Source organism: Rattus norvegicus, chromosome 16, assembly GCF_036323735.1.
Source record: "Rattus norvegicus strain BN/NHsdMcwi chromosome 16, GRCr8, whole genome shotgun sequence".
Taxonomy (NCBI): domain Eukaryota; kingdom Metazoa; phylum Chordata; class Mammalia; order Rodentia; family Muridae; genus Rattus; species Rattus norvegicus.
The window spans coordinates 68816385-68842051 of record NC_086034.1 but is presented as its reverse complement, the minus strand read 5'-3'; the positions used below and the strand labels follow the sequence as shown (position 1 = coordinate 68842051).

Genomic DNA, 25667 nt, shown 5'->3' with positions numbered 1-25667 from the left:
CAGTTAGGAAAGAGACAGCATTCTTGGAGAAGGTATGTAACATGGAGCATGGTTTGAGATTTCCTATTCTGGTCTACTCTGCTTTGTCTACTTCTACTGTGTAGGTGAAATTTTATCAGCCAGCTTCCTGGCTGTCAGGCTGGCATCAAGTTCTTTGATTTTTGCAGACATTATGGACAGATCACCTCGGGAACTGCAAGCCAAAGAAAACCCATTCTTACCTAAGTTGCTTTTGGACAACAGGCTCTATGGAAGTAACAGCAAAGTAACTAATATAATGAAGTATTATATTTCATATTTAGAAGGATTTCTTCTTTCCTTCAGTATGGTTAAGATCAGTGTTAGGGTTAGTGTTAAGGTTATGGTTATGGTTAGTAATATAATAAGGAATAAATACAGTTACAGTTCAAACAAACATAGTTTCAAAATATTGAGGAAATCTACTTTTGTACTGAACATGTACTGTCTTTTCTGTATTGTGATATATTTTTATTTTTATTTCACTCCCAAATATTACATCTGGACCACAATTTACTCTCATTCCTCTCCTAGTCCTTCCCCTACAACTCCCTCAGATCCACTCCTCTCTGATTACCTTAAAAAAAGTGCAGGTTTCCCAGAGAGATCTTTCTTTGTTTCTTTGTTTGTTTCTTTGTTTCTCTCTTTCTCTGTTTCTTTCTTTCTTCCTTTCTTCCTTTCTTTCTTTCTTTCTTTCTTTCTTTCTTTGTTTCTCTCTTTCTCTGTTTCTTTCTTTCTTTCTTTCTTTGTTTCTTTGTTTCTTTGTTTGTCTCTTTCTTTTTTATTTTTTCCATCTTTATTAACTTGGATATTTCTTATTTACATTTCAAATGTTATTCCCTTTCCCGGTTTCGGTTTCCAGGCCAACATCCCCTTATCCCCTCCCCCCACTTCTATGTGGGTGTTCCCCTCCCCATCCTTCCCCCATTACCGCCCTTCCTACAAGAATACCATTCACTGGGGGTCCAGCCTTGGCAGGGTCAAAGGTTTCCCCTTTCACTGGTGCCCCTACTAGGCTATTCATTGCTATACATGAATTTGGAGCCCAGGGTCAGTCCATATATAGTCCATATATACAGTCCATATATAGTGGCTTAGTCCCTGGAAGCTCTTGTTGGTTGGCATTGTTGTTCATATGGGGTCTCAAGCCCCTTCAGCTCTTTGTATGATTCCTACAACGGGGATCCTGTTCTCAGTTCAGTGGTTTGTTGCTGGCATTTGCCTATGTATTTGCCATATTCCGGCTGTGTATCTCAGGAGAGATATGCATCTGGTTCCTGTCAGCCTGCACCTCTTTGCCTCACCCATCTTATCTAGTTTGGTGGCTGTATATGTATGGGTTACCTGTGGGGCAGGCTCTGAATGGGCATTCCTTCAGTCTCTGTTCTAAACTTTGCCTCCCTATCCCTTCATAAGGGTATTCTTGTTCCCCTTTTAAAGAAGGAGTGAAGCATCCACATTGTTGTCATTCTTCTTGCATTTCATGTGTTCTGTGCATCTTAGGCAATTCGAGTATTTGGTCTATTATCCACTTATCAATGAGTGCAAACCTTGTGTGTTTTTCTGTGATTGGGTTACCTCAGTCGGGATGATATTTTCCAGTTCCATCCATTTGCTTATGAATTTCATGTAGTCATTGTTTTTGATAGCTGAGTAGTATTCCACTGTGTAGATATACCACATTTTCTGTATCCACTCCTCGGTTGAAGGGCATCTGGGCTCTTTCCAGCTTCTAGCTATTATAAATAAGGCTGCTATGAGCATAGTGGAGCATGTGTCTTTGTTATATGTTGGGGCATCTTTTGGGTATATGCCCAAGAGAGGTATAGCTGGATCCTCAGGTAGTGCGATGTCCAACTTTCTGAGGAACCTCCAGACTGATTTCCAGAATGGTTGTACCAGTCTGCAATCCCACCAACAATGGAGGAATGTTCCTCTTTCTCCACATCCTCGCCAGCATCTACTGTCGCCAGAGTTTTTGATCTTAGCCATTCTGACTGGTGTGAGGTGGAATCTCAGGGTGGTTTTGATTTGCATTTCCCTTATGACTAAATATGTTGAACCTTTCTTTAGGTGTGTCTCAGCCATTTGAAATTCCTCAGCTGTGAATTCTTTGTTTAACTCTGAATCCCATTTTTTAATAGGATTTTTTGTCTCCCTGTGGTCTAACATCGTGAGCTCTATGTATATTTTGGATATAAGCCCTCTATCTGTTGTAGGATTGGTAAAGATCTTTTCCCAATCTGTTGGTTGCTGTTTTGTCCTAACGACAGTGCTCTTTGTTTTACTAAAACTTTGTAGATTTATGAGATCTCATTTGTCGATTCTTGACCTTACAGCATAAGCCATTGGTGTTCTGTTCAGGAAATTTTCTCCAGTGCCATGTGTTCAAGATTCTTCCCCACTTTTTCTTCTATTAGTTTGAGTGTATCTGGTTTGATGTGGAGGTCCTCGATCCACTTGGACTTAAGCTTTGTACAGGGTGATAAGAATGGATCGATCCAAAATCTTCTACATGCTGACCTCCAGTTGAACCAGCACCATTTGCTGAAAATGCTATCTTTTTCCATTTGATGGTTTTGGCTCCTTTGTCAAGAATCGAGTGCCCATAGGTGTGTGGGTTCATTTCTGAGTCTTCAATTCTATTCCATTGGTCTATCTGCCTGTCTCTGTACCAATACCATGCAGTTTTTATCACTATTGCTCTGTAATACTGCTTGAGTTCAGGGATAGTGATTCCCCCAGAAGTCCTTTTATTGTTGAGCATAGTTTTAGCTATCCTGGGTTTTTTGTTATTCCAGATGAATTTGCAAGTTGTTCTGTCCAACTCTGAAGAATTGGATTGGTATTTTGATGGGGATTGCATTGAATCTGTGGATCGCTTTTGGTAAAATGGCCATTTTTACTATATTAATCTTGCCATTCTATTAGCATGGGAGATCTTTCCATCTTCTGAGATCTTCTTCAATTTCTTTCTTCAGAGGCTTGAAGTTCTTATACAGGTCTTTCACTTGCTTGGTTAAAGTCACACTGAGGTATTTTATATTATTTGGGACTATTATGAAGGGTGTCATTTCCCTAATTTCTTTCTTGGCTTGTTTCTCTTTTGTGTAGAGGAAGGCTACTGATTTATTTGAGTTAATTTTATACCCAGTCACTTTGCTGAAGGTGTTTATCAGGTTTAGTAGTTCTCTGGTGGAACTTTTGGGATCACTTAAATATACTATCAAATAAGAGAGAGATTCCTTAATGTGAGTTTTTTTTAAGAGGTACAGTATGATAACCATCTCTGTAGTAGTTGCATTTCACTATGTACAATAGCTAATTACTTAAAGTGTATACATAGATGTGTCTATAAGAGGATTTTCAGTTTTTTAGAAACACTTACACCTAGTTCTTATGCATGCTAAGGAGCAATTATTCAAGAGTTCAATATATATATATATATATATATATATGTATATGTATATATATATATAATGTTAAATATTTAGTTATTCAGAATATGCTTTAAAAACAACTAAATATTCCAGAGATTTGCCAATTGGATAACTAGAAAAATACATGCATACCTGTTCCAATGTACAAGGCAAGTTCTATCCATTTCCAAAGAGTCATTCACCTAAATATAACTGGATAAAATAATTCATCATGTTGATAGAATTTTATTTCATTTTTATTACATCAAATCATCAAATAGTCCCTTCACACTTCTGGGAAATTCTACTTAATTTCTGTAATGAATTCATTGGCTTACACTCCAGACAGGTAGTCCATATCTTCCTCTGTGTCTTAACTCTTGTAGATCTTCTAACCTCTCCTGATATCCTTCCTCCTAATTTCACTGAGAAAATAGTTTTTCTATTTAAAAAGCCCATATCTGTCCTGCTTCTTCGCATTCTGCATTTTTTTACTTATTCATCTCTAGGGTGCTTAGAGATTACAATATCCCACTGAATATATTATTAGTTTGTTTTGGTTGTCACCCTCCTCATCCACATGGTGCTAGACAGCAAACTCTCTGAGAACTGGATCCTTCCAGTGTTGTGTTTACTTCTGGCCCCGCTGCTCCTAGCCACACCCATGAAAAAACAATCCCAAACCTTGATAACATAAAATTTTAAATGTTCCCATTGACAGATATGAAACTGTTTTCATTTCCTGAAACTGCACCAAGGTTATGTCCATTCTACCTTAGCAGGTTGACTATTTATTTTTAACGTCCAAAACCAATGTTCATTCTTATGATCCCAATATGAGGCCATTAGGCACGAGGATGCCATTTATTCTTTGCACAACAGTGTATGGATGAGAAGCCAAATGATGATTGAAATGCATCTACCCAGAGGAAAGGACATTTACCGAATAATTGCAGTAGGCAGTATTAACAGCTGTAATTAATTTTTATAACTTTTCATGTAGTCAACTTTTCTGTGAAAATATTATAACAACTTCCATCATATAACAAAGAACTACCCTTGATTCTGCATGTTGTTCTACCTATTGCTCCACATTTATGTGATCCATCATAAGAAAGCTTCCAGAAGGTGATATCATATGATTGCACTTATGATGGTATAAAAAAGCAACCTTCCAATATCAATGGATTATCATAAAAGAAACGTTTTGAATCTGTCTACAAATCTAACGTGGTTTGGTCAAGAAGAGAGTGTACTACAAAGAAAAAATAGTGAAGTGTTTAGGTGTGAGCTACATTTTCATAGAATTTGCAATTCCACTTTCACTGATGAAAGAGGAGAGGAACCTTCAAGAAGCAGAATTGAGTGTGTTTCCTAAGAAATGATGGCTAGCACTTTGGCTTACACAGCATTCACCAAATCCTGTCACATGGTAATGTTGAGGCCCTGGAGACAAAGAATTTAAATCATCATTTGTGTCCAAGAGAGCTGAAATCAGGTGTTATTGAACTATTCAGAGACATGTTTACTGTCTTATATTAGTTTATATTCTTTCACTCTGTTATCTCCTACAACCTTTTCTTTTAATTTTTAGACTGGATTTGTATCTTTTGTTGATGCTGCCTTTTCATAATCCAGCAGTGACTGATTAATTTTTGAGTTAGGATCAAACTCAAAAAATGTGTCCCTGACATGCCCAGAATGTAGACTAAGACAGTCTTGAGCTGAAGGAAAGCTTCCTTCCTCTGCCTCCAAGAGCAGCCTGGAGCAATTTTGTAAATTAGCTTTAGTGAAGTTTACTTGATACATGAAGTATAGTGCTTGACATATTTAATGTTTAGTACAGTAGAGTTGACAGAGGCTCAACACTTGTGCAGTTTGACTAATTCAATGTGACTGTTGCTCAGAAAATCAGTCTGCATCAGTAATTTGTTAACTCAGGAGGATGTGATTCTCACACATTGCAGAGAGAAGGAAAAGGATTGTTCATTATCACATTTACTACTTGCACACATTCCTATGGTGCTGGCTATTTTTATGTCCACTTGACACAAGTAGAGTTATCTGAAAGAAGGGAACCTCAATTGAGCAAATGCCTCCATAAAATCTGGCTCTATGGCATTTTCTTAATTAATGATTGAAGTGGGAGGGCCCAGATCCTTGTGGGTGGTGCCACTACTGTGTTGGTGGTCCAGAGTTCTATAAGAACGCAGGCTGAGCAAGCTAGTAAGCAGCACTCCTTCATGACCTCCATATCATTTCCTGCCTCCAGGTTCCTGCCTTGTTTCAGTTTCTGTCCTTCCTTCAGTGATGAACTTGATATGGAAGTATAAGTCAAACAAATCCTTTCTTCCCAAAGTTGATTTGGTCATGCTGTTTCATCAAAGCAAAGAAACCATTGTTGAAACATCTAATCAGGTAAGGGTTCTTATTTCTTCTTTTGACACAATTGGAAGTATGCAGGCCATCGTTTCTTATAATAATAGTAGCTCCTATTTACTGTTTCTACCAATAATTAACTGTTCCACCAGTCTCCAATAACAAGCCTACTTGAAAATAAGGTATCTTTATGCTTTCATTGAAGAAATTGAGATTTTACCATGTCATGTATTAATGAACTTGAAAGAATAAAATCCAATACCACCATTTCTATTATTGCTTGAAAGATCAAAACATGGACATAAGAGTTTAATAGTCTTAGAATTCATGAAAGATAAATTAGCAAATATACTTTTTGAATCATAATATACTCCCTAATGTTTTGTAAATATAACTTCTCATATCTTCTAATTCTTGAATGGGCTCTGCCTCACATGACAGAGAATTAAACAGGAATTCAGTCTTCTGTAAATAACAAAATCTGGTAGGATACTGAGAAAATGGAACATGCCTTGGAGTTCTTCATACTTTTGTGTAAGAGGGTTCTTTGTGTAGGAGGGTTCTGTTTTGTCCCGAGCAAAGGGAACTTGAGAAGATAGGAAAAGAAAGTAACTTTCTGGGAAGCTGGGCTCTTCCCACCAACACATACACCTGAGCACATGAAATAGGATAATAGAGACTTCCTGTCTAATAATGGAGAAGATGAGACAATCAACATTAGAATAAGGTCAAAGGTCTTCTATAAATTCTCTTAACAGAGAGACACAGAGACAGAGAGAAAGGTTACAAAGAGTTTGGATCCTATTACCCATATCAGGTAGGTAACAAATGCCTTTAAACTCCAGTTTCAGAGTCTCTGATGTCCTCTTAGGCACTTGCCAACATGTGGTACACATATATACACACATACACACAAATGCATGTAAATAAATAACTTTTAAATTACAGTAATGGGATACACTTGAGATATCTAATTTTATTATTTTCTTCTAAGTTTTTTGATTTAACATTTACTGAGAACTAATTCATAAATTATATGAACAATCGCATAAAGTAAACAATCCAGCAGATACGTACATATGTTCATAGGTTTGTGCAACCATCACAATTTAACTTACAGTATTTCTTTCTCTTAATGAAAATCCTAGTCATCTGACCTGTAGGACAAAGTAATCACTGATAGATTTGCCTATTGTAAGCATTTACTATAAGTGTAATCCTAGCAGATGTGGTCTTGTGTGGCTTCCATCTGATGCTGCAATGCTGTTAAGAGTCAATCATGTGGTATCAAGTAGCAGTTCCCCCTTTTCTATGTCCTATAGTATTCCATTGGATGCTTATACTATATTTTATTTACAAAATTCATCAGCTTATGAACATCTAGATTTTTAATACTATTAGGTATTGTGAGTAGCACTATTATGAATGTGCATTATAAGTTCATGTGTAGAAACAACTTTTTTATCCTTTTAAAAAAGGATTGATTGATTTATTTTTGTGTGAATGTTTTTCTGCATGTGTATCTATCCACCATGCATGTGACTGATGCCCTCAAAATCCAGAAGGCACTGGGCTCCTTGAGACTAGCTTTATGAATGATTATGAACCATGTTTGTACTGGAGTCTATTTATTGTGCAAGAGCAGCATATACTCTTAAACGACTAAGCCATCTCTGCCACTTCGATTTTCTATGCTATTGAGAAAATGTCTGTCTGTCTGTCTGTCTGTCTGTCTGTCTGTCTGTCTGTCTGTCTCTCTCTCTCTCTCTCTCTCTCTCTGTGTGTGTGTGTTTGTGCTTCTCTATAACAAAGATCGATAGTGTGTCTTTTTAAATTTTTCCATAATTTATTTTTTATTCACAATATATCTCAAACATAGCCCCTCCGTTCTCTCCTCCCAGTCCTGCCCAAGAAAATCCCTCTTCCATTATTTCTTTCCACTGAGGAGAAGGGAAAATCACCATCCCCCCTTGTTTACCACCCACCTCCCACCTAGAATATCTAGTCCCTGCAGGATTAAGAACCTTCTCTCCCATTGAGACCCAACCAGGCAGTCCTGGCAGAGAAAGGGAATTCAGTGGCAGGCAACAGAGCCAGAGACAGTCTCCTCCTACTCCAATTGTTAGGGAACCCATATGAAGGGAAAGCTGCACATCTGCTACAAATGTTGGTGGTAGTGACTGGGTTCAGTGCCTGCATGCTCTTTGGTTATTGGTTGTGAACCACTGTGAACCCATGTTAGTTGACTCTGTAGGTCTTCCTGTAATGTCCTTGACCCCTCTGTCTTGCTCAGTTCTATCTCCTACTCTTCCATCAGAAATCCTGAATTCAATCTGATGTTTAACTGCAGGTCTCTACGTGTTTCCATCAGATGCTGGATGAAGCCTCTCAGCAGACAATTATGCTAGGCTCCTGTCTCTCCTGTGCAAGCATAGCAGAGTACCCTGTGTTTTCACGGTGATTATCATTTTATTTAAACACTCGAGGTACCTAAGGTTGTGATCTTCTCAGTGGATGTCATTTGCTAATGCCTGGGTTTATGATTGTCATTTCTCTAAAAGCCAGGGATACTGAGCAACTTTTCATTGACTTGTGAATGCTTTTGGGGTGCTTTTAACTTTTCCAATCCTTTGAACATCCATATATACAGAGTCCTTGCACAGGCCAGGGACTGACCTGATTAAGGCACAGAAGGAAGTAAGGAATGACATAGAGAGACGCAGAACATTTTGTTTGGGGTGGACGAGTTCTCTTGCAGAGAAGGTTCAGCACCCTGGGACCCTAGCATTTAGGTACAATTGAACAAACAGGAAGAGTTACTGCGTACAACTAAATCAAAGCAGGTAGGAGGGAGATTGGAGGGCAGAGTAGAGACAAGAATATGGGGTGAGGCACTGATTTTAAAGGCCTTTTGAAAATTCATATTAAAACATACTGTAATAAATGCTTCCTAAAATCCAAACATATATAAAATAGATCTAAATGGACTTATCCTATAAAGGGAGAAACAAACAGTTCTACAACTAGACTGTATATTCTATGAAAGAAAACTCCCAGAGTCAGGAATGGGTTAATTTTTTTGAGTCACTATCCAAATGGGCCCATAAACACTGCTCCCAAATATTGTAGACATTCCGTTACGTGCCTAGGTCTTTTTTCTCTTTTGTTTTCTATCTTCAGATATATTTTAAAGGTAACACATTTTCACCTTTACAGCAATGATTTTACTAATTATAAAAAAAATCCAGCTCTCGAAATACTTATTTATACAATGAATTTTATTTTCTGGAAAAATCACTTTGTTTTTTCTCACAATGAAAAGTGTTATATTTTCTTTGACAAGACCACGGTTTCCCCAGGTTCTGTTTGTGTGTGCGTGTGTGTGTGTGTGTGTGTGTGTGTGTGTGTGTGTGTGTGTGTGTGTGTAATACCTGCTATGTGGGATGCTATCATTTTAGCATATCTTTACACTTAAGTTTTATAAAAAAGCCTCTTGGTCACAAATTAAGCCAGTCCTGTAGGGTTTAGCACATTACTATCTTATCTTTATCACATTAAAAATCACTGTGAACATTCCAGCATCTAAAATGTAAAGGGTGCTGAAATCCACTTAAAGATCCATACTGAAACTGTTTCTCAATTGCTTAAAAGGTCTGGGTGGACAAGCCGTGCCGCCATCATTCATCCATGATTCACAGCTACTGTGTGGTGGTCACTCCACGTTTCTGTTAGGATACTACTGAACTTTACCCAAGATGTGAAATTGATGGGGCTCTTAGAAGTCCAAATGATTAGTTTTTAAGGTTAATTTCATGTTAAGACTAAAAATACTTTCAAGTTAACATTCCCTAAATCCAGTTTGCATTTGCCAAGCACGGTGACCATAATTTAGGAAACATGGGTCTCATGTTGTCACCTTTTTGTCTAGAGGGCCCATTGCTGCCAAGAAATCAGTTTTCAGAAGCATTAAAAGATGCAGAGGTGCTGCCAAGGAATTAACAGGTGGGTTTGGCTTACTTGGATTTAGTAGAATACAGGGGCACAGGTGTAATTCCAGGAAATTAAAGAAGCTTAATAAAATGAAGGAAGGCTAACAGGGTTCAGCAAGAAAAAAGGAATCAGTACACTTGTACAATGAGGAAAGGACTCAGAGCAAACATTGGGTTGTGCACCTGGGAGTCATAGACGATGGTTAGAAGAGTGGTTTATATAAGCTGTTGTGTCCTGCTCTGCTCCAGTGGCACAGGTTGAAACCCCATTTTTCCTGTGACTGTATTTGGACATAAGGTCTTTGAGGAGGTAATTACTGTTAAATCAAGTTCAAAGGTGGAACCATAGAAGACTGTGTTGATGTCCTTTTAAAAGAGAAAAAAGACATCTGGACTCTGTAGTGTTCCTGTTCTGTCTTTCTGCTGCATACACAAAGACAAGGCCTTGAGAGAAACAGCAACAGGACTTGTGTTCAGTCAAGAAAACACTTCCACTAGAGACTGAATATGTAGCTGTCTTGACCGTAAACTTAGTGCCTCCAGAATATTAGGAAAAAAGATAGGAAGGAAGGAAGGAAGGAAGGAAGGAAGGAAGGAAGGAAGGAAGGAATGAGGGAAAAGTTCTCTTGTTTAAATCACCAATCTGTGGTTGGCATTCAGTTTTGGGAGTTCCTGCAGGCCAATGTGAGCAATAAGGGGATCATGTTTAAATATTTGAGGAAATGGTAGTTGTTAAGCTGATACTTACTCAAAATTACAAAATTCTTATATTGTCTTATAAAAAAGCAGATGTGCGTGTATAGAACAAGAGATGGGGCATTATGAACTAATATGGATTATGGTTTCATAAATAAGTGTTGCCTGTCATTAAAAATGCTCCTAGGCTCATGCTCTGACATCTCCAGGTTCCCCTTGCTTCAACTCGATCACAACCATCCCTCAAACTGGAAAATCCTGGAGCTGCAGTCTGCACTCCACCAGTCCCTTCACTATCTTTGCTAAGCCACCAGCTATCGCCCCAGATTCCCTCTTTCTGCTGCCTACTTTAGCTCTGCGTAAGAAAAACACTAGATAGCTTTATTATTTTAAAACAAGCCAGATGGCACAATTGTTAGGCAATTATCTGCTAACATATTTCAGCAAACCATGGGTGGTGGAGGCCGCCATTTCCAGCCACCCAAGATCTTACATTGTTGTTATGTGCCTCCCATTTCAGAACCTGCGGAAGAGCCTTCTCTTCCCCTCGGTCCCTTCTCTTCCTTCTGGGTCCTGGAAATACCACTTTTTTTCCCCTTCTCCCAGTAATTGACTCTTGCCTTCTTTATTGACCAAATCAAGAACCAGTTAGGGAGCAAGGTTTTAGTAACAGCTCCTCTCCCTACAAATTGGTGTGTAGGATAATATATTGGGAGAAAAAAATGTTAGCACAGCAGAAAGAGGAGATACTATTGATATTGGGGATCTTAGGTTGGGGAATGATGGGATCAGGAGTTTCTGAGGAGGCCACATGGGACAGGACCATTAATTGGCTCTTTTTAATTTGGAGAAAATCCAGGGTATGTGTCTAGAAACTTAGTGTAAAAACTGACGCCCGTATTTTTCTCACTCATTTTTATACTATAAGATTAGAAATTAAGGGTCTAAAAGATGAAAGGATAGTGTGATGAAGACAAATTTCAGGATTATAATATTCTTGAATAAGATTATAAAAATGAGGACTACGATATAGTTGGATAGGATAGTAAGAAATGGGGACTAAATATGTTTACAGTCTTGAAACTATAGATTTCATAGTGAAAGGGAATGATTGATAAATAATGAAATATTTTGGTGGATAGGTGCTATGCAACATCTTCCTCAAGTTTAAGAAAAAGTTAAGAAAGAATGAGTTGCAGATGCACAAATAAAGAAAAATATGATAAAAACCAAGAAGAATGATGAATGCTCACAGTCAACTCTTGGCCCGAGCCAGGGTATCCTAATAGAAGAGTTAGGAGAGGAGAAGGAGGGGATTGCAACCCCATAGGAAGAACAACAGTATCAACTAACTGAACACCCCAAACATTTCAGGGACTAAACGACCAACCAATGAGTATATGTGGATGGGTCCATGGCTCCAACTCCATATGTAGCAAAGAATCACCCTATCTAGCATCAATGGTAAGGGAGGCCTTGGTCCTATAGAGATTTAATTCCTAAGCATAGGGAGATGCAGGAAGGGTGAGGCAAAAAGGGGTGCATGAGTGGAGGAACACCTTCATAGAGGCGAAGGGAACAGGGCAATGGGATTGGGGGCTTGGGCAAGGGAGAACAGGAAGGAGGACAAGATTTGAAATGTGAGCAAATAAAATAATCAATAATAAAAAAGCAAAGCTAACAAGGTAGGAATGAAAACTCTAAAAACCAAGAAAAGCTAATCAGATGTTAAATAAATATATTGGATAGAACATAAGATATTAAGTGAGACCAATGGTCAAGCTGACATAAATAGCATTTATTTAAAGTTCTATAAGTAAACATTAAACATACATATTTCATCTTATAACAATGAAAAGTGGCTATTGGTGGCTCCTCTGATGACACTGGACTGATAGGAGCTTCTGTGGTAGACTCAAATCTGTGTAGGGAATGGGTGAAGACCTCAGACAGGGAAAATATTTGGCAACCAAGACAACTTGCTGCATATGCCATATGCCTTATTACTGGAAAGAGTTAAAGCAAAGATTTATACAAGGCGAGACACTTGGTGAAACACTGTTTTGGGATCCTAGCATGAAATGGGAAGAATTATCTTGTAAGTTTTCAGGTTACAGAGGACATTGCCATAAGCATCTAAACAAAGAGACTTGGAACTTCGAGATCAGTTTAGATGTTAATTTGACTCCTTCCTCCCACCACAACCCTGTGAAGATGAAAAACTGGGCCCTCCCAACTCTCAGATCTTGCTTATTGACCTTGCACTTCCTAATGCTCTGGCCATGAGAAAGGATGCCGTGTAAGCCCAGACAAATACAGTAGTGTTTTTTGTTATAGAAGCCAAACTGACTACAACAAAAATTTTCAGAGTATTGGGGGAAATTATGTCCCAGGAGATGTAAGGTAGACCATGCATGAAATCCGTTAGCTAGGATGAAGAGAGTTCAACAGCCTACTTTGTAGGTCTGCCTAAGCTCCTCACCTTATCATAGGTTTTACTCTTGTTCTCACTTCAATTAGCTCATCTTTGGAACCCCTTGAACTATTTCCTGGGCATTGTGAGCTTTGTTCTAGGCTTGAAAGCATCTCAAATATATTTAAAGCAAAATGTTCTCCATAAAGCCGAGCTAATTTACTGCATAGGAAGCATGAGATCAGTTGGTGGAAACATTTTCGTTCTACCAACACAGTATGAAAAGAACATATGTTACAATTATCTTTATGGCTTACACCCATCTTCTGTTATTAGCAATTAGTCATAGTATCCTTCTGCATGGCTCAAATCATGTCTACCTTTGGCAATAATGCATGTTATCTTAACCTCTAGGAGTCCAGACCTTGTCATAGTGAGGATCCTTCCTAGCAGAGCAGTGAATACAACGGAGTTTGTGGTAAGAGCATCACCATGAGGCTAGCTGAGTCTTCTGTGATGCCAGTGTGCTTAGGGATGGGAAATTGGAATTTTTATGAAGTAACTCCCTTTTGATCCTGTCATTTAAAGCCTGAAAGATAAAATGACCCCTGTACTACCCAAACCTCACCTACGATGCCTGCAGAGTTTTACTGCTTCATAAAACTACAATAAAGCCCCACTACTTAAAAAAGATCCCACTCTCCATCCCACGGTGTTTACAGTCTTTGATCATTTTAGAAAGGAGAGTTGGAGAGCTGCCAGAATCAGGAAACGAGCAGGCTTTTGTCCTCTCCCAGCTATTACAAAAATTTTATGCCTAAAAGGAAGAAAAGAATAACGCCCCAAACTAGGTACTTCGGAACTGTGTAAACGTTGTGATTTAATTCGCTAATCTCCAAATTTGCCACGGAAAATAAAAGGCTACCTGGGAGCTGTCAGCCTGGAGATAAGTCTTGTTGTTAGTATGCAAGCCTGTGTGCTCATGTCTTGAGATTACATCTGCTCATTACAGGTAGCATGGCTTCCACATATTCCACGAGGAAAACAGAGCACGGATGCAAAGTGGATGACCAACAGCCAAGGATAACTCAGGATTATTTCATGGCCTCACTGAAAGGGGTTGTTGAGGGTAGGGGGTGATGGTACAGGCGTGTGATCTCTGCTGCCAGAAATCTGGAGATAGGAGAGTGGTAACTTTATAAATCTGCCTGGCCTCCATAGAAAATCCTTTTTCAAAAACAGCTGGATGATTTGAAAGCTTTTTGGAGAATTTGGTGGTAGCTTTTTAGTGCTAAGGACTTTATAATAACTGCACATGTCATGAGGTCAAGAATACCATGAAAGAATTTTTTTTGAAGTGAACACTGTCAAAATAAGCATGGGTTCTCACCCCTTTCGAAGTAAGCAGGTTATGATTGGTGCTCAAAGGTCAGTGGCAGCAAATACTCTCTTTGAAGAAAGGAATAGAAAGATTTTGCTTTTGTCTTTGTTCTTTGCCTGTGTTTTGTTTGTTTGCTTGTTTATCTTTTTTATCCTGGCAGCCCTACTGTTATTATCTGGGTATTTAGTATGACTGAATATATGTAAAGGGAAAATTATGATTATTTCAACTAAGATACATTTGGAAGCAAACTATGCAATAAATAATGTTTAAAGTGACTTTTGAATTACTTTATCTCTCCCATTAGGTTTGAAAGTTCTTGAGTAAGATGATGCTAAGGCCTATGGCTTCTGGTGCATTTTCTCCATACTTTATTGCTGTAAAATTATACTTGACTTGTCTCCAAACCACCACGTATTTTAATTTGCCCTGTTTAATCCATTTACCATCAAGATTTCTTCACCTTATTCGGCTTGATGATGTAATACCCTTTTCATCATTCTTCAAATTTGTTTCCTACTTTCTCCCACCATGGCATCTGCTTTTGTTTCTTGCACAATGGCAGATTAATTAATCTAGTGCTCAGAGTAAAGGCTATGAATAAAGTAATATTTGGCAGCGATTGCCGGACATGGGTCAAGCTGAATCACTGCTAGAAAGTCAACACTGTCTGCTCATTCCTGTAATCATACATGAAGCCTTGGAGAAGTGGTTCTTATTTCTAAAAATATGAGACTCACTGTACACCTATCCATATGACTAAGACCCAGAACAATGAAATCGCCAAGCACTAAGGAAGATGTGGGGTTGGGGAGAAGTTTCTCTAATTGCATATGAAATGAAATGCAGTCCAGCACTTTGAAAGACAATAAGCAATTTCATAAATATCTAAATGGACTCATACCACAACCTCGACATACGCATACCTGATTTTTTTTTCTAAATGAACTGAAATTTGTTTCATAAAATTTCACACAAGGATGTTTGTAGTGACATGCTAAGACAGCCAAACTTGTTAGTGATGATGATATCTTCTATCATGTTAATGGATAGATGAAATGTGGCAGTCTCTCACAATGTAATATTACTTATTACTAAAAAAGAAATGAGCCAGGTGTGGTGGTGTACATCTTCAATCCACTCTCACAGTGGCAAATGCAGGCAGACCTCTATGAGTTTGATCCACATAGGAAATACCAGAAGAGACAAACCACTCCCTGGTCAAAAACAAAAACAAAAATTAAAATATAAAGAAATAGAAGAAACAAATTCATATTATTAAGTAATACAGCAATTAGCAAGAGGTACACATTATCAAATTCTAACTATTCAACCACTGAGTAAATCTGTTCTTTTATAGGGATTGCCTTGCTAATGGTTTCTCTTCTCATCAAGAGAACAGTGACTGAGACAAATGTTTTTCAGAATTTAACTGTAAGTAGATTAATACATTATAGGAAATTTTAGATATACAAGGAAATATATGCAGAAATGAATAATGATCGGACAAAAATCGTCTAATAATATGGTAATGAATAGGTAGTATGATGGTTTCAAGCAGCATTTTAGCTGGGTGTGGTATTAACCCTAGCGTTCTGGAGGCAGAGGCAGGTGAATGTCTATGAGTTGGAGGCTAGTCATTCTCATACAAGCTGAGCTGTCTGAGGGAAAAAGAGACCAGCTGGACTGACTGAAATAAGCAAAGACTAGCCAGGTTGTCTGCAAGAGGCTCAGACAGTCCTGGGATTTAGCAAGGAAGCCAACTTGAGTCATTCTGGTTAACTGTAGGGCTCTTGTACATATTCCTCTTGGCAATCCAATAAAACTCATTGGTTCACCAAGCTGAATTTAAGGTATATCTTTACTTGTTCTGTCATTGCCTTTATGTCTCTCCAGGAAGAGTGTCACACAGCAGACATTTATACACAACTACTCATGTATTTATGGGAGGGAGGGAATACTGTCTCAGTATTTTATATTTTCTGTCTTATTGCAATCAGACATGGGCAGAGAGCCTTGTTTCACTGGTTATTGTGTGTCATGGAGATTCTATCCTGCCTTTCCTAAGTGGAAGTGTGGTTCTGTGTTTTTGGCTACCCATGCTTGAGCCTTTCAGATTCTTTGAGAGTTACCCAGTGATTCCAATTCAGGCACAACAGAGAAAGCATGTGAATGTGACTCCTAGCTGAGTCTGCTCATGTCAACTGTAAGGATAGCACTAGTGGTCAGGGACTCTGAGTTACTCACCAGGGTGGCTTAATATGCCTGCTTTGTGTCCAAGCTAGGAGTGAGATTGTGGAGATGGGGAGAGAAAATGAGGTCATGGTTACTTACAAGTCTGGACTGCTTTTTTGTTTTTGTTTTTTGTTTTTTGTTTTATTGTTTTTGTTATTTTTGTTTTTTTTTTTGTTTTTAATGCTACCAGACTTGAGCTGGGCCAGTTAGTATAGCTAGGGAATGAATGAGTGGTGATATGGAATGCTCACAAACTGGACATCTGTGACAGCAGTAAGATTCAATTTAGACTTCAAACTAACAGTGAATGAGTATTCCTTTTTGTCTAGATCCATGCCAAAACTTTGTTGTCATTTAACCTGTTTATTTACTTTAGCCAATTTTATTCAGGTAAGAAGAAGCTGTAAAGTAGGCTTAATTTATATTTCTCTGAGGGCTAAGGACATTGACTATTTTAAATGATCTTTTAAGTGATATTTAATATTTTAAAATGTACAAAATAAGTGTCTAGGATTAAAATGTGGATACTTGTCACCCATGGACAACCTGATCATCATTTCTGAAGCGAGAGATTTAAAAATTCCTTACCTACGTGAATTATTCTAATGTGAGGTTGGACAGATAGTCCAAGCTTAAACAAATTCACACTTATTTATAAAATGTCCACATGACAATTAAGTGTCTGAATGGATTTGTGGGGACGTGAGAACAAATGTCTACTCCCGCATATAAGGAATGAATAGCAGACTGAAGTAAGGATAGAAGCAAAGTAAAGCTTGCTGGACTGATGAGTTTTAATGAAGTGGATATGGATAAGAGGTGACTTATAGCAGAAATGAAACAAAGAGGCCTGGTTGCTAACACCCAACCCAGCATGGGTGAAATCTCATGACAGTTGGGAAACCTGGAGCCCACTGCACTGTCTGCAAGGGAGGAGTGTTCTCTCCAAGTAGCTCAGTTGATCTGAAACGTCAAGACAGCTTGTCTATTCTCTATTTCTTCAGGCACTTCAGCTTATGAATGAATGATTGATTCTCAGTAGTTCTTTTTTTTAAAAAAATAAAACTGGATTTTTAAAAATTTGTTTACATTTAAAATGTTATCCCCTTTCCTGGTTTCCTGTCCATAACCCCCTATCCCATGCCCTCCATCTTCCATAAGGGTGTTCCCCCACCTATTGACCCACCCCTTACCCCCTCCCTGCCCTGACATTGCCCTACACTAGGAGGTCCAGCTTTTGCAGGACCAAGGGCTTCTCTTTCCAACAAGGCCGTCCTCTGCTATATATGAAGATGGAGCCATGGGTCTGTCCATGTATACTCTTTGGATGATAGTTTAGTCCCTAGGAGCTCGGGTTGATTGGTATTGTTGTTCTTATGGGGTTGCAACCACTTCAGCTCCTTCAATTCTTTATTTAACTCCTCCATTGGGAACCCCATTAGTTCAATGGTTAGTTCTAGCATTTGCCTCTCTATTTCTCATCTCTGGCAAAGCCTCTCAGGAGACAGCTATATCAGGCTCCTGTCAGCATGCACAACTTGGCATCCCCAGTAGTGACTGGGTTTGGTGGCTGTATGCATATGGGCTGGATCCCCAAATGGGGCAGTCAATGAATGTCCATTCCTTCAATCTCTGCTCCAACTTTTGTCTCTATATCTGTGCCTATGAATATTTTGTTTCCCTTTCTAAGAAGGACTGAAGTATCCACACTGTGGCTGTCCTTCCTCTTGAGTTTCCTGTGGTCTATGGATTGCATGGATATTGGGTAATCTGAGTTTTTAGGCTAATATCAATTTATCAGTGAGTTCATACCATGTGTTTGTTTGTGTGTGTGTGTGTGTGTGTATGTGTGTGTATGTGTGTGTGTGTGTGTGTGTGTGTGTGTGTGTGTGTGTGTTATTGGGTTACCTCACCCAGGATAATATTTTCTAGTTCCATCCATTTGCCTAAGAATTTCATGAGGTCATTATTTTTAATAGTTGAGTTGTACTCCATTGTGTAAATGTACCACATATTCTGTACCCATTCCTCTGTTGAAGGACATCTGGGTTCTTTCCACATTATGGTTATTATAAATAAGGCTCCTGTGAACATAGTAGAACATGTGTCCTTGTTATATGTTGAAGCATCTTTTGGGTATATGACTAGGAGTGGTAGAGTTGGGTCCTCAGGTAGTACTATGTCTAATTTTCTGAGGAACCACCAGACTGATTTTCAGAATGGTTGTCCCAGCTTGCAATCACACCAAGAGGAGTATTCCTCTTTCTTCATATCCTCATCAGCATAGGCTGATGAGTTTTTGATCTTAACCATTCATGTGAGGTGGAATCTCAGTGTAGTTCTTGTTTACATTTCCCTGATGATTAATGATGATATTGAGTGTTCTTTAGGTGCTTCTCAGCCATTCGATATACCTTGCTTGAGAATTATTTGTTTTGCTATGTACTCCATTTTAAATGGGATTATTTGATTCTCTGGAGTCTATCTTGTTGAGTTCTTTGTACATATTGGATATTAGCAGTCTATCAGATGTAGGATTGGTAAAGATCCTTTCCCAATCTGTTGGTTGCCATTTTGTCCTATTGACAGTGTCCTTTGCCTTACAAAAGCTTTGCAATTTTATGAGGTCCCATTGGGCAATATGCAGGAATTTGTCTATGTATTGAAGGCTCTTCCCCACTTTATTTCTATTTCTTTCAGTGTATCTGGATTTATGTGGAGGTCTTTGATCCACTTGAACTTGAGCTTTGTACAAAGAAATAAGAATGGTTCAACTTGCATTCTTCTACATGCTGACCTCCAGTTGTACTAGCACCATTTGTTGAAAATGCTGTCTGTTTTCTACTGAATGGTTTTACCAAAGGTGTATGGGTTCATTTCTGTGTCTTCAATTCTATTCCATTTATCTACCTGCCTGTCTCTGTACCAATACAATACAGTTTTTAGCACTATTGCTTTGTAATACAACTTGAGGTCAGGGATGGTTATCCCCCCCAAAGTTCTTTTATTGTTGGGGATAGTTTTTGCTATCCTGGTTTTTTTTTTGTTATTCTAAATGAATTTACAAATTGTTCTTTCTAACTCTATGAAGAATAGAGTTGGAATTTTGATGGGGATTAGATTGAACCTGTAGATTGCTTTTGGGGAGATGGCCACTTTTATAATATTATTCCTGCCAATCCATGAGCATGGGAGAAGGTACAATGAGGTGCTGAGAAGAAGGTAAATTATTTTGTTTTAGGATGAAATTTTCTATATCTGTTAAATCCATTTGGTTCATAACTTCTGTCTCTTTCTCTATGTCTCTGTTTAGTTTCTGTTTCTGTGATATGTCCATTGATTGGAGTGTGTGTTGAAGTCTCCCACTATCATTGTTTGAGGTGCGATATTTGCTTTGCACTTTAGTAAGGTTTCCATTGTGAATGTGGGTGCACTTGCATTTGGAGCATAGATATTCAGGATTGAGAGTTCATCTTAGTGGATGTTTTCTTTTGATGAAGTGTCCTTCATTATCTTTTTTGACAACTTTTGGTTGAAAGTCAATTTTATTTGATATTAGAATAGCTACTCCAGCTTGTTTCTTGGGATCATTTGCTTGGAAATTGTTTTCCAGGCTTTTATTCTGCGGTAGTGTGTCTTTGTCAGTGGGATGTGTTTCCTGTATTCAGCAAAATGCTGGGTCCTCTTTATGTATCCTGTCTGTTAGTCTATGATTCTTTATTGGGGCATTGAGTCCATTGATGTTGAGAGATATTATGGACCAAGGATTGTTGTTTCCTGTTATTTTTTATTGTTAGAGGTGCAACTATGTTTGTGTGGCTCTCTACTTTCTGGCTAGTTGAAATCAGATTACTTTTTTGCTTTTCCAGGGTATAGTTTTTCTCCTCAGGTTGGAGTTTTCCATCTATCATCCTTTGTAGGGCTGGATTTGTGGAAAGATATTGTGTAATTGGTTTTGTCGTGGAATGTCTTGGTTTCTCCCTCTATGTTAATTGAGAGTTTTGCTGGATATAGTAGCCTGGGCTGGCATTTGTGTTCTCTTTGGGTCTGCATGACATCTGTCCAGGATCTTTGGGCTTTCATATTCTCTGTTAAGAAGTCTGGTCTAATTCTTATAGATCTGCCTTTAAAAGTTACTTGATTTTTTTCCCTTACTGCTTTTAATATTCTTTCTTTGTTTTGTGTGTTTGGTGTTTTGACCATTATGTGACAGGAAGAACTTATTTTTTGGATCAATCTATTTGGAGTTCGGTAGGCTTCCTAAATGTTTATGGGCATCTCTTTCTTTAGGTTAGGGAAGTATTCTTCTACAATTCTGTTTAAGATATTTACTGGCCCTTTAAGTTGGGAAACTTTCCTCTCCTCTACACCTATTATCCTTGGGTTTGGTCTTCTCATTGTCCTGAATTTCCTAGATGTTTTGGTTTAGGAGCTTTTTGCATTTTGCATTTTCTTTGATAGCTGTGTCAATGTTATCTATGGTTTCTTCTTCCCCTGAGATTCTCTCTTCTATCTCTTGTATTCTGTTGGTAATGCTTGAGTCTATGACTCCTGATCTCTTTCCTAGGCTTTCTATCTCCAGGGTGGTCTCCCTTTGTGATTTCTTTATTTTTTCTATTTCCATTTTTAGATCCTGGATTGGTTTGTTCAATTTCTTCAGCTGTTTGGTTGTGTTTTCCTGTAATTCTTTAAGGGGTTTTTGTGTTTTCTTTATAAAGGCTTCTACCTATTTACCTGTGTTGTCCTGTATTTCTTTAAGGGAGATTTTGGGTGTTTTTTTGTTTGTTTGTTTTATTTTTTTTTGTTTTGTTTTGTTTTTTCCTTCTTAAAGTCTTCTAACATCATCATTAGTTTTTATTTTAAATCAAATTCTTGCATTTCCAATGTGTTGGGGTGTTCAGGGCTTGGGATAGGTGAGTTAGGTTCTGATGATGCCAAGGGTCCTTGGTTTCTGTTGCTTAGGTTCTTGCCCTTGCCTCTTGCCATCTGCTTATCTCTAGTGCTAGCTGGTCTTGCTGTCTCTGACATTGGCTTGACCATCCTGTAAGCCTGTGTGTCAGCACTCCTGGAGACTGGCTTTCTTCCAGCAGCAGTTGGGAACAGAGAGCTGTTTCACAAGGTCAGCTCCAGACACAGGCAGAAACCAGAGGGATCCTGTCCCAGACTGCTCCTCATTTCTTGTGTCCAGAAGGGTGGGAGCAGGTTCTCTTGGGCCAGCAAAGTGAGCAGAAGAGGTAGTCTCACCTGTGCTCACAGGATTGTCCGGACTTCTGAGAATCCAGCTCTCTACTCACAGGGTCTTGGTACCACATAGTCCTTATTATATATACTTAAGGTAGGAAGCACCTAGCGAATCTGCTCAGGTTCAGGTACTTCCTGAAACTATTTTGAGTTGCTTACTTTCTAAGCTTAACATGCTTCCATGGAGCATAGCATGCTGCCCCCACCCTTAACTTCACATGCTTTAAGGAGTTTCCAAAAAAGATGGAAGGGTTTAATTTTAAAGAAAATGGTTCCACCACACATCTCATCACTGGAAGCTGGGAAGACTATCCTCCAAGATAGTCTGGCTTCGCTTTGCAACTCTAGAGAACAAAGTCAATGGTTGTATTGTCCCAAATGCTGTTTTCTCTGGGTTAGAGATGACTAGTGTCTCACCTTTATGAACCTCTTAATACAACCATCACAAATCAGGCATTGACAAATGCTAGTTCAAGCACAGCATGTTGAACATAGTAGGTATCATAGTGTTGTTGATAATAACCTTGAGACTCAAAGACATTTTAAAGCACTAGTTTCTAAAGTACCCTAAATAATAAAATTCAGCAGTTAGACCAAGGTAAGACATTTTCTGAAATATAATAATAAGTCTATTTTCATTAAAAATAATTAGCTTTCTCTATATGGATATAAACACACATCAACAATTAAAAAGTGTGCTTATGTGTCAGTGTATAATATGGTTTGTGCTTTTGAACGTGGGAAAAGAGAATTTATTCTAAATACTCTTAAATATATAATCATTAAATGGCAACTGGGATATGACACAGAGTTCAAACCTTTTGATGTCTTGGAAAACAATGGATGATGAATCTTACTTCCTACTCTGCTCCCTAGCCATGTTTACATGGGTTCTGTTTTTCATTTCCATTCTTCTGTTGCTAGGGCTAGAAAGCAGGGCTTTGTGGATTCCAGCCATGCTGACTTCTACTTCTGATCTACACTGGCAAAGTTTATAGCCTCGAACAAAAATGGAATCTTACTCTGAAGCCTCCAACCTTCCCAGAATGCTCACTGTACTACGTGCACATGCACAAGGCCTTTGGATTGAACACTTCAGAATGTGTTAAGAGGCCTAGGCAAAAAAAAAAAAATGATTTTCTTAGATTTCAATACATTTGGTTTTTTTATTAGCTGACACAAAGTTTTGTGCAGTCCTCTAGGTTGCACAAACTGAGGTATTGTAGTCAGACTTGATTGCAGAAAATAGCTATAACTAGAAATCTACTCACTGCAGCACCCAGACACACAAAGAGCAGTGGTGGGAACACAATCTGCAAAGATGATTTTAACACAATGGCCTGAGAGTTGTTTGTATCCTTTCTATTAAGACGTCCTAACTTAAACCCTCATTCAGCTTTCCTAAAAATGAAGCATTCTATAGAATGAAACCTGCTTATCAGGCACATTCTGCACACTTATTGTTGTATTTTAAAATGAGCTTCTTCTTCACTTTCAACTGAATTGAAAACAACAACCATCAGATGAGGTCATCCCAGCAGGAAGCCCAATTAACTCAAAATAAAGTCTCAAATGATACATGAACCAGAACTCATAATCAGCTTCCCCCAGGGTACTGCGACCCACTCTTGCATTAAAATGTGTTAATGTGATCTTCTTCTGTCTTCGTCAATTCTATTGCCCCTTTAACCAATATTTTATGTCTTCGATGTATAAACTTTTAGATAAATGCATATGATCTAGATAATAGCCTACGAATTGGCTATTCTCAATTTTAGTTCTTCAGATACTTACCTACCTGTTCAGGAACATCTGCTTTTGCTTAAGTGGGATTGATATCGATATCAACTCTTTTCTAATTTGCAAATTTACATTTTTATTAGTGCATTTTTCAAAGAGTAAGTTAAGTAAGAAAGAATGAGAGAAAAGAATGATAGCGAAACAGAGAGAGAGAGAGAGAGAGAGAGAGAGAGAGAGAGAGAGAATACCTAATTATACAGCAGATGCCAGAAGTGGTATTTATTCACCAAAACTGCATGGGCCATTCATTAAAATCTCAGTTTTAATTAGCAAACACCTGTTTTCTGTTTGATTTTACACTGATATCTACTGTCTGCAATTTGCTTTCCTCAGTAAGCAATTAGCTAGCCCTGACAGTAACGGTTAATCTAATTAGTCCAGAGGTACCCTGGGAGGTAGCGATCGACTTGCAGAGATTACAGATACAAGTGATCACAGCTTCATCCACATGAATTTATAAGATGTGCACACAATTGTTGTTAGGCATCACCTTGGTCTTGGACTTTCCTTCTGGACTGGGTTTAGAAGGAAGGAAGGAAGGAAGGAAGGAAGGAAGGAAGGAAGGAAGGAGGAAGGGAGGAAGGAAGGACTAGATAATGCAAGTTTTCAACATATTATATGTACTAGATGGCATACTAAATCTAGAAATCCTTGAGCTGAGAGATAGAACAATTGTATCTTTTAGCTTATAAGAGGTTAGAAACTGATGAACTCCTTAATCAGGTATATAAAACAATTATTGTATACCCAGGAGTTTAGAAGATCAGCTGATCCAAGGGCCATTTAAATGCTTTCAGGCAAGAATTAAAATGTCCTCTAATAAATTTCCGTTGTCACTAAAGAAACAGCATGAGGACACTGCATTTCTTGGAACAAGGAGGCTGTCCTTGTTTGCAAACTGGCAAAAGTGTGTTTGCAAACATATAATATACATGACTGTACTGGCATGCTATCATAGCTTAATGAAGTTCTCTGATGTCTTTTAACATAGATTATGGCATAGGAGAAATTCTTTTTCCTAATTCTGAAATTAAGTCAAAATGAGTTACCACTGAATTCTAGGGTCTAGAAAAATCTGCATCAAAGAAGCAGTCAGTCATTAGACTTAATTATGTATCACATTTCCATAATGGTGCAGTTAGGTGATTGGAGTGAATCGTCTCCTAAGGAAAGCAAAGGTTAATAAATGTCACTACTAGAGATGCCTGCCAATGTGTCTCTTCCTTCTCCCTTCTCACTCTCTCAAGTATTTATCTGGAAAATAAGGAACTCTGGGTTACTTGACTGTATTCACACACTACACATAGAAGAATACACATTCTTTATGCACATAAAGGTTTATCCCCAGCCAGTAGTGAAAACACATTCAGAAAACCTCTGACTCCATGAATTTACATGATATCAAATATCATGAAAGACAACCAAAAAGAAGAAGAAGAAGAAGAAAAAGAGGAGGAGGAGGAGGAGGAGGAGGGAAAGAGGGGGAGGGAGGAGGAGAAGAAAAAGAAGAAGAAGAAGAAGAAGAAGAAGAAGAAGAAGAAGAAGAAGAAGAAGAAGAAGAAGAAGAAGAAGAAGAAGAAGAGATTTAAAAGGAAGAGTCACAGAAATCAAGTGTTACTCTTTCTACCACTACCCAAAAGGCCTGTTCAATACACACGTAGCTGTCAGTGTACTGTGGATGGTGAGTCACTAACTAGGAAGTTAGTTGCTCCTTTGTGTAAAGTAGGCCTATTGGACTTTTTCCTGAAAGTTGAGGTTTGATAAGCTTAATTATGAATACATCAGAAAATTTCTTGCTTGTAAATGTTGCCCTGACCATGACAGTGATCAGGTGTTATTGATATTTCTGGGATATTGCATCTTAGACGGCTTTGCATATATAGTGAAAACATTCTACCACACAGGAATAAAGAAAAGGGAGTGAGCAAATGACAAGGATCTATACAACCATCATTGTCACCATTTCCCAAATTGTCAGCTATTCCATGTATATGGCAGCCAGATTTATAAGATTTATAAAACATGGAAATAGGATTATATTACTGAAGCAGATTTTAAATGTAATAGAGTTTGGAAGTATCAACACATTTCCCTGT

General features: G+C 38.3%; 1 long non-coding RNA gene across 2 annotated transcripts; it reads left to right on the top strand.

Moving 5' to 3' along the window:
• Positions 1 to 4005: 4005 nt before the first annotated feature.
• LOC120097501 (uncharacterized) lies at positions 4006 to 25020 on the top strand. Of its 2 annotated transcripts, XR_005494957.2 has the most exons (4): positions 4006 to 5855; positions 8167 to 8273; positions 9745 to 9818; positions 13329 to 25020. It is a non-coding gene; the product is annotated as an uncharacterized LOC120097501 (long non-coding RNA). The 2 variants fall into 2 exon arrangements; XR_005494956.2 differs by having other exon boundaries at positions 9745 to 25020.
• Positions 25021 to 25667: the final 647 nt, after the last annotated feature.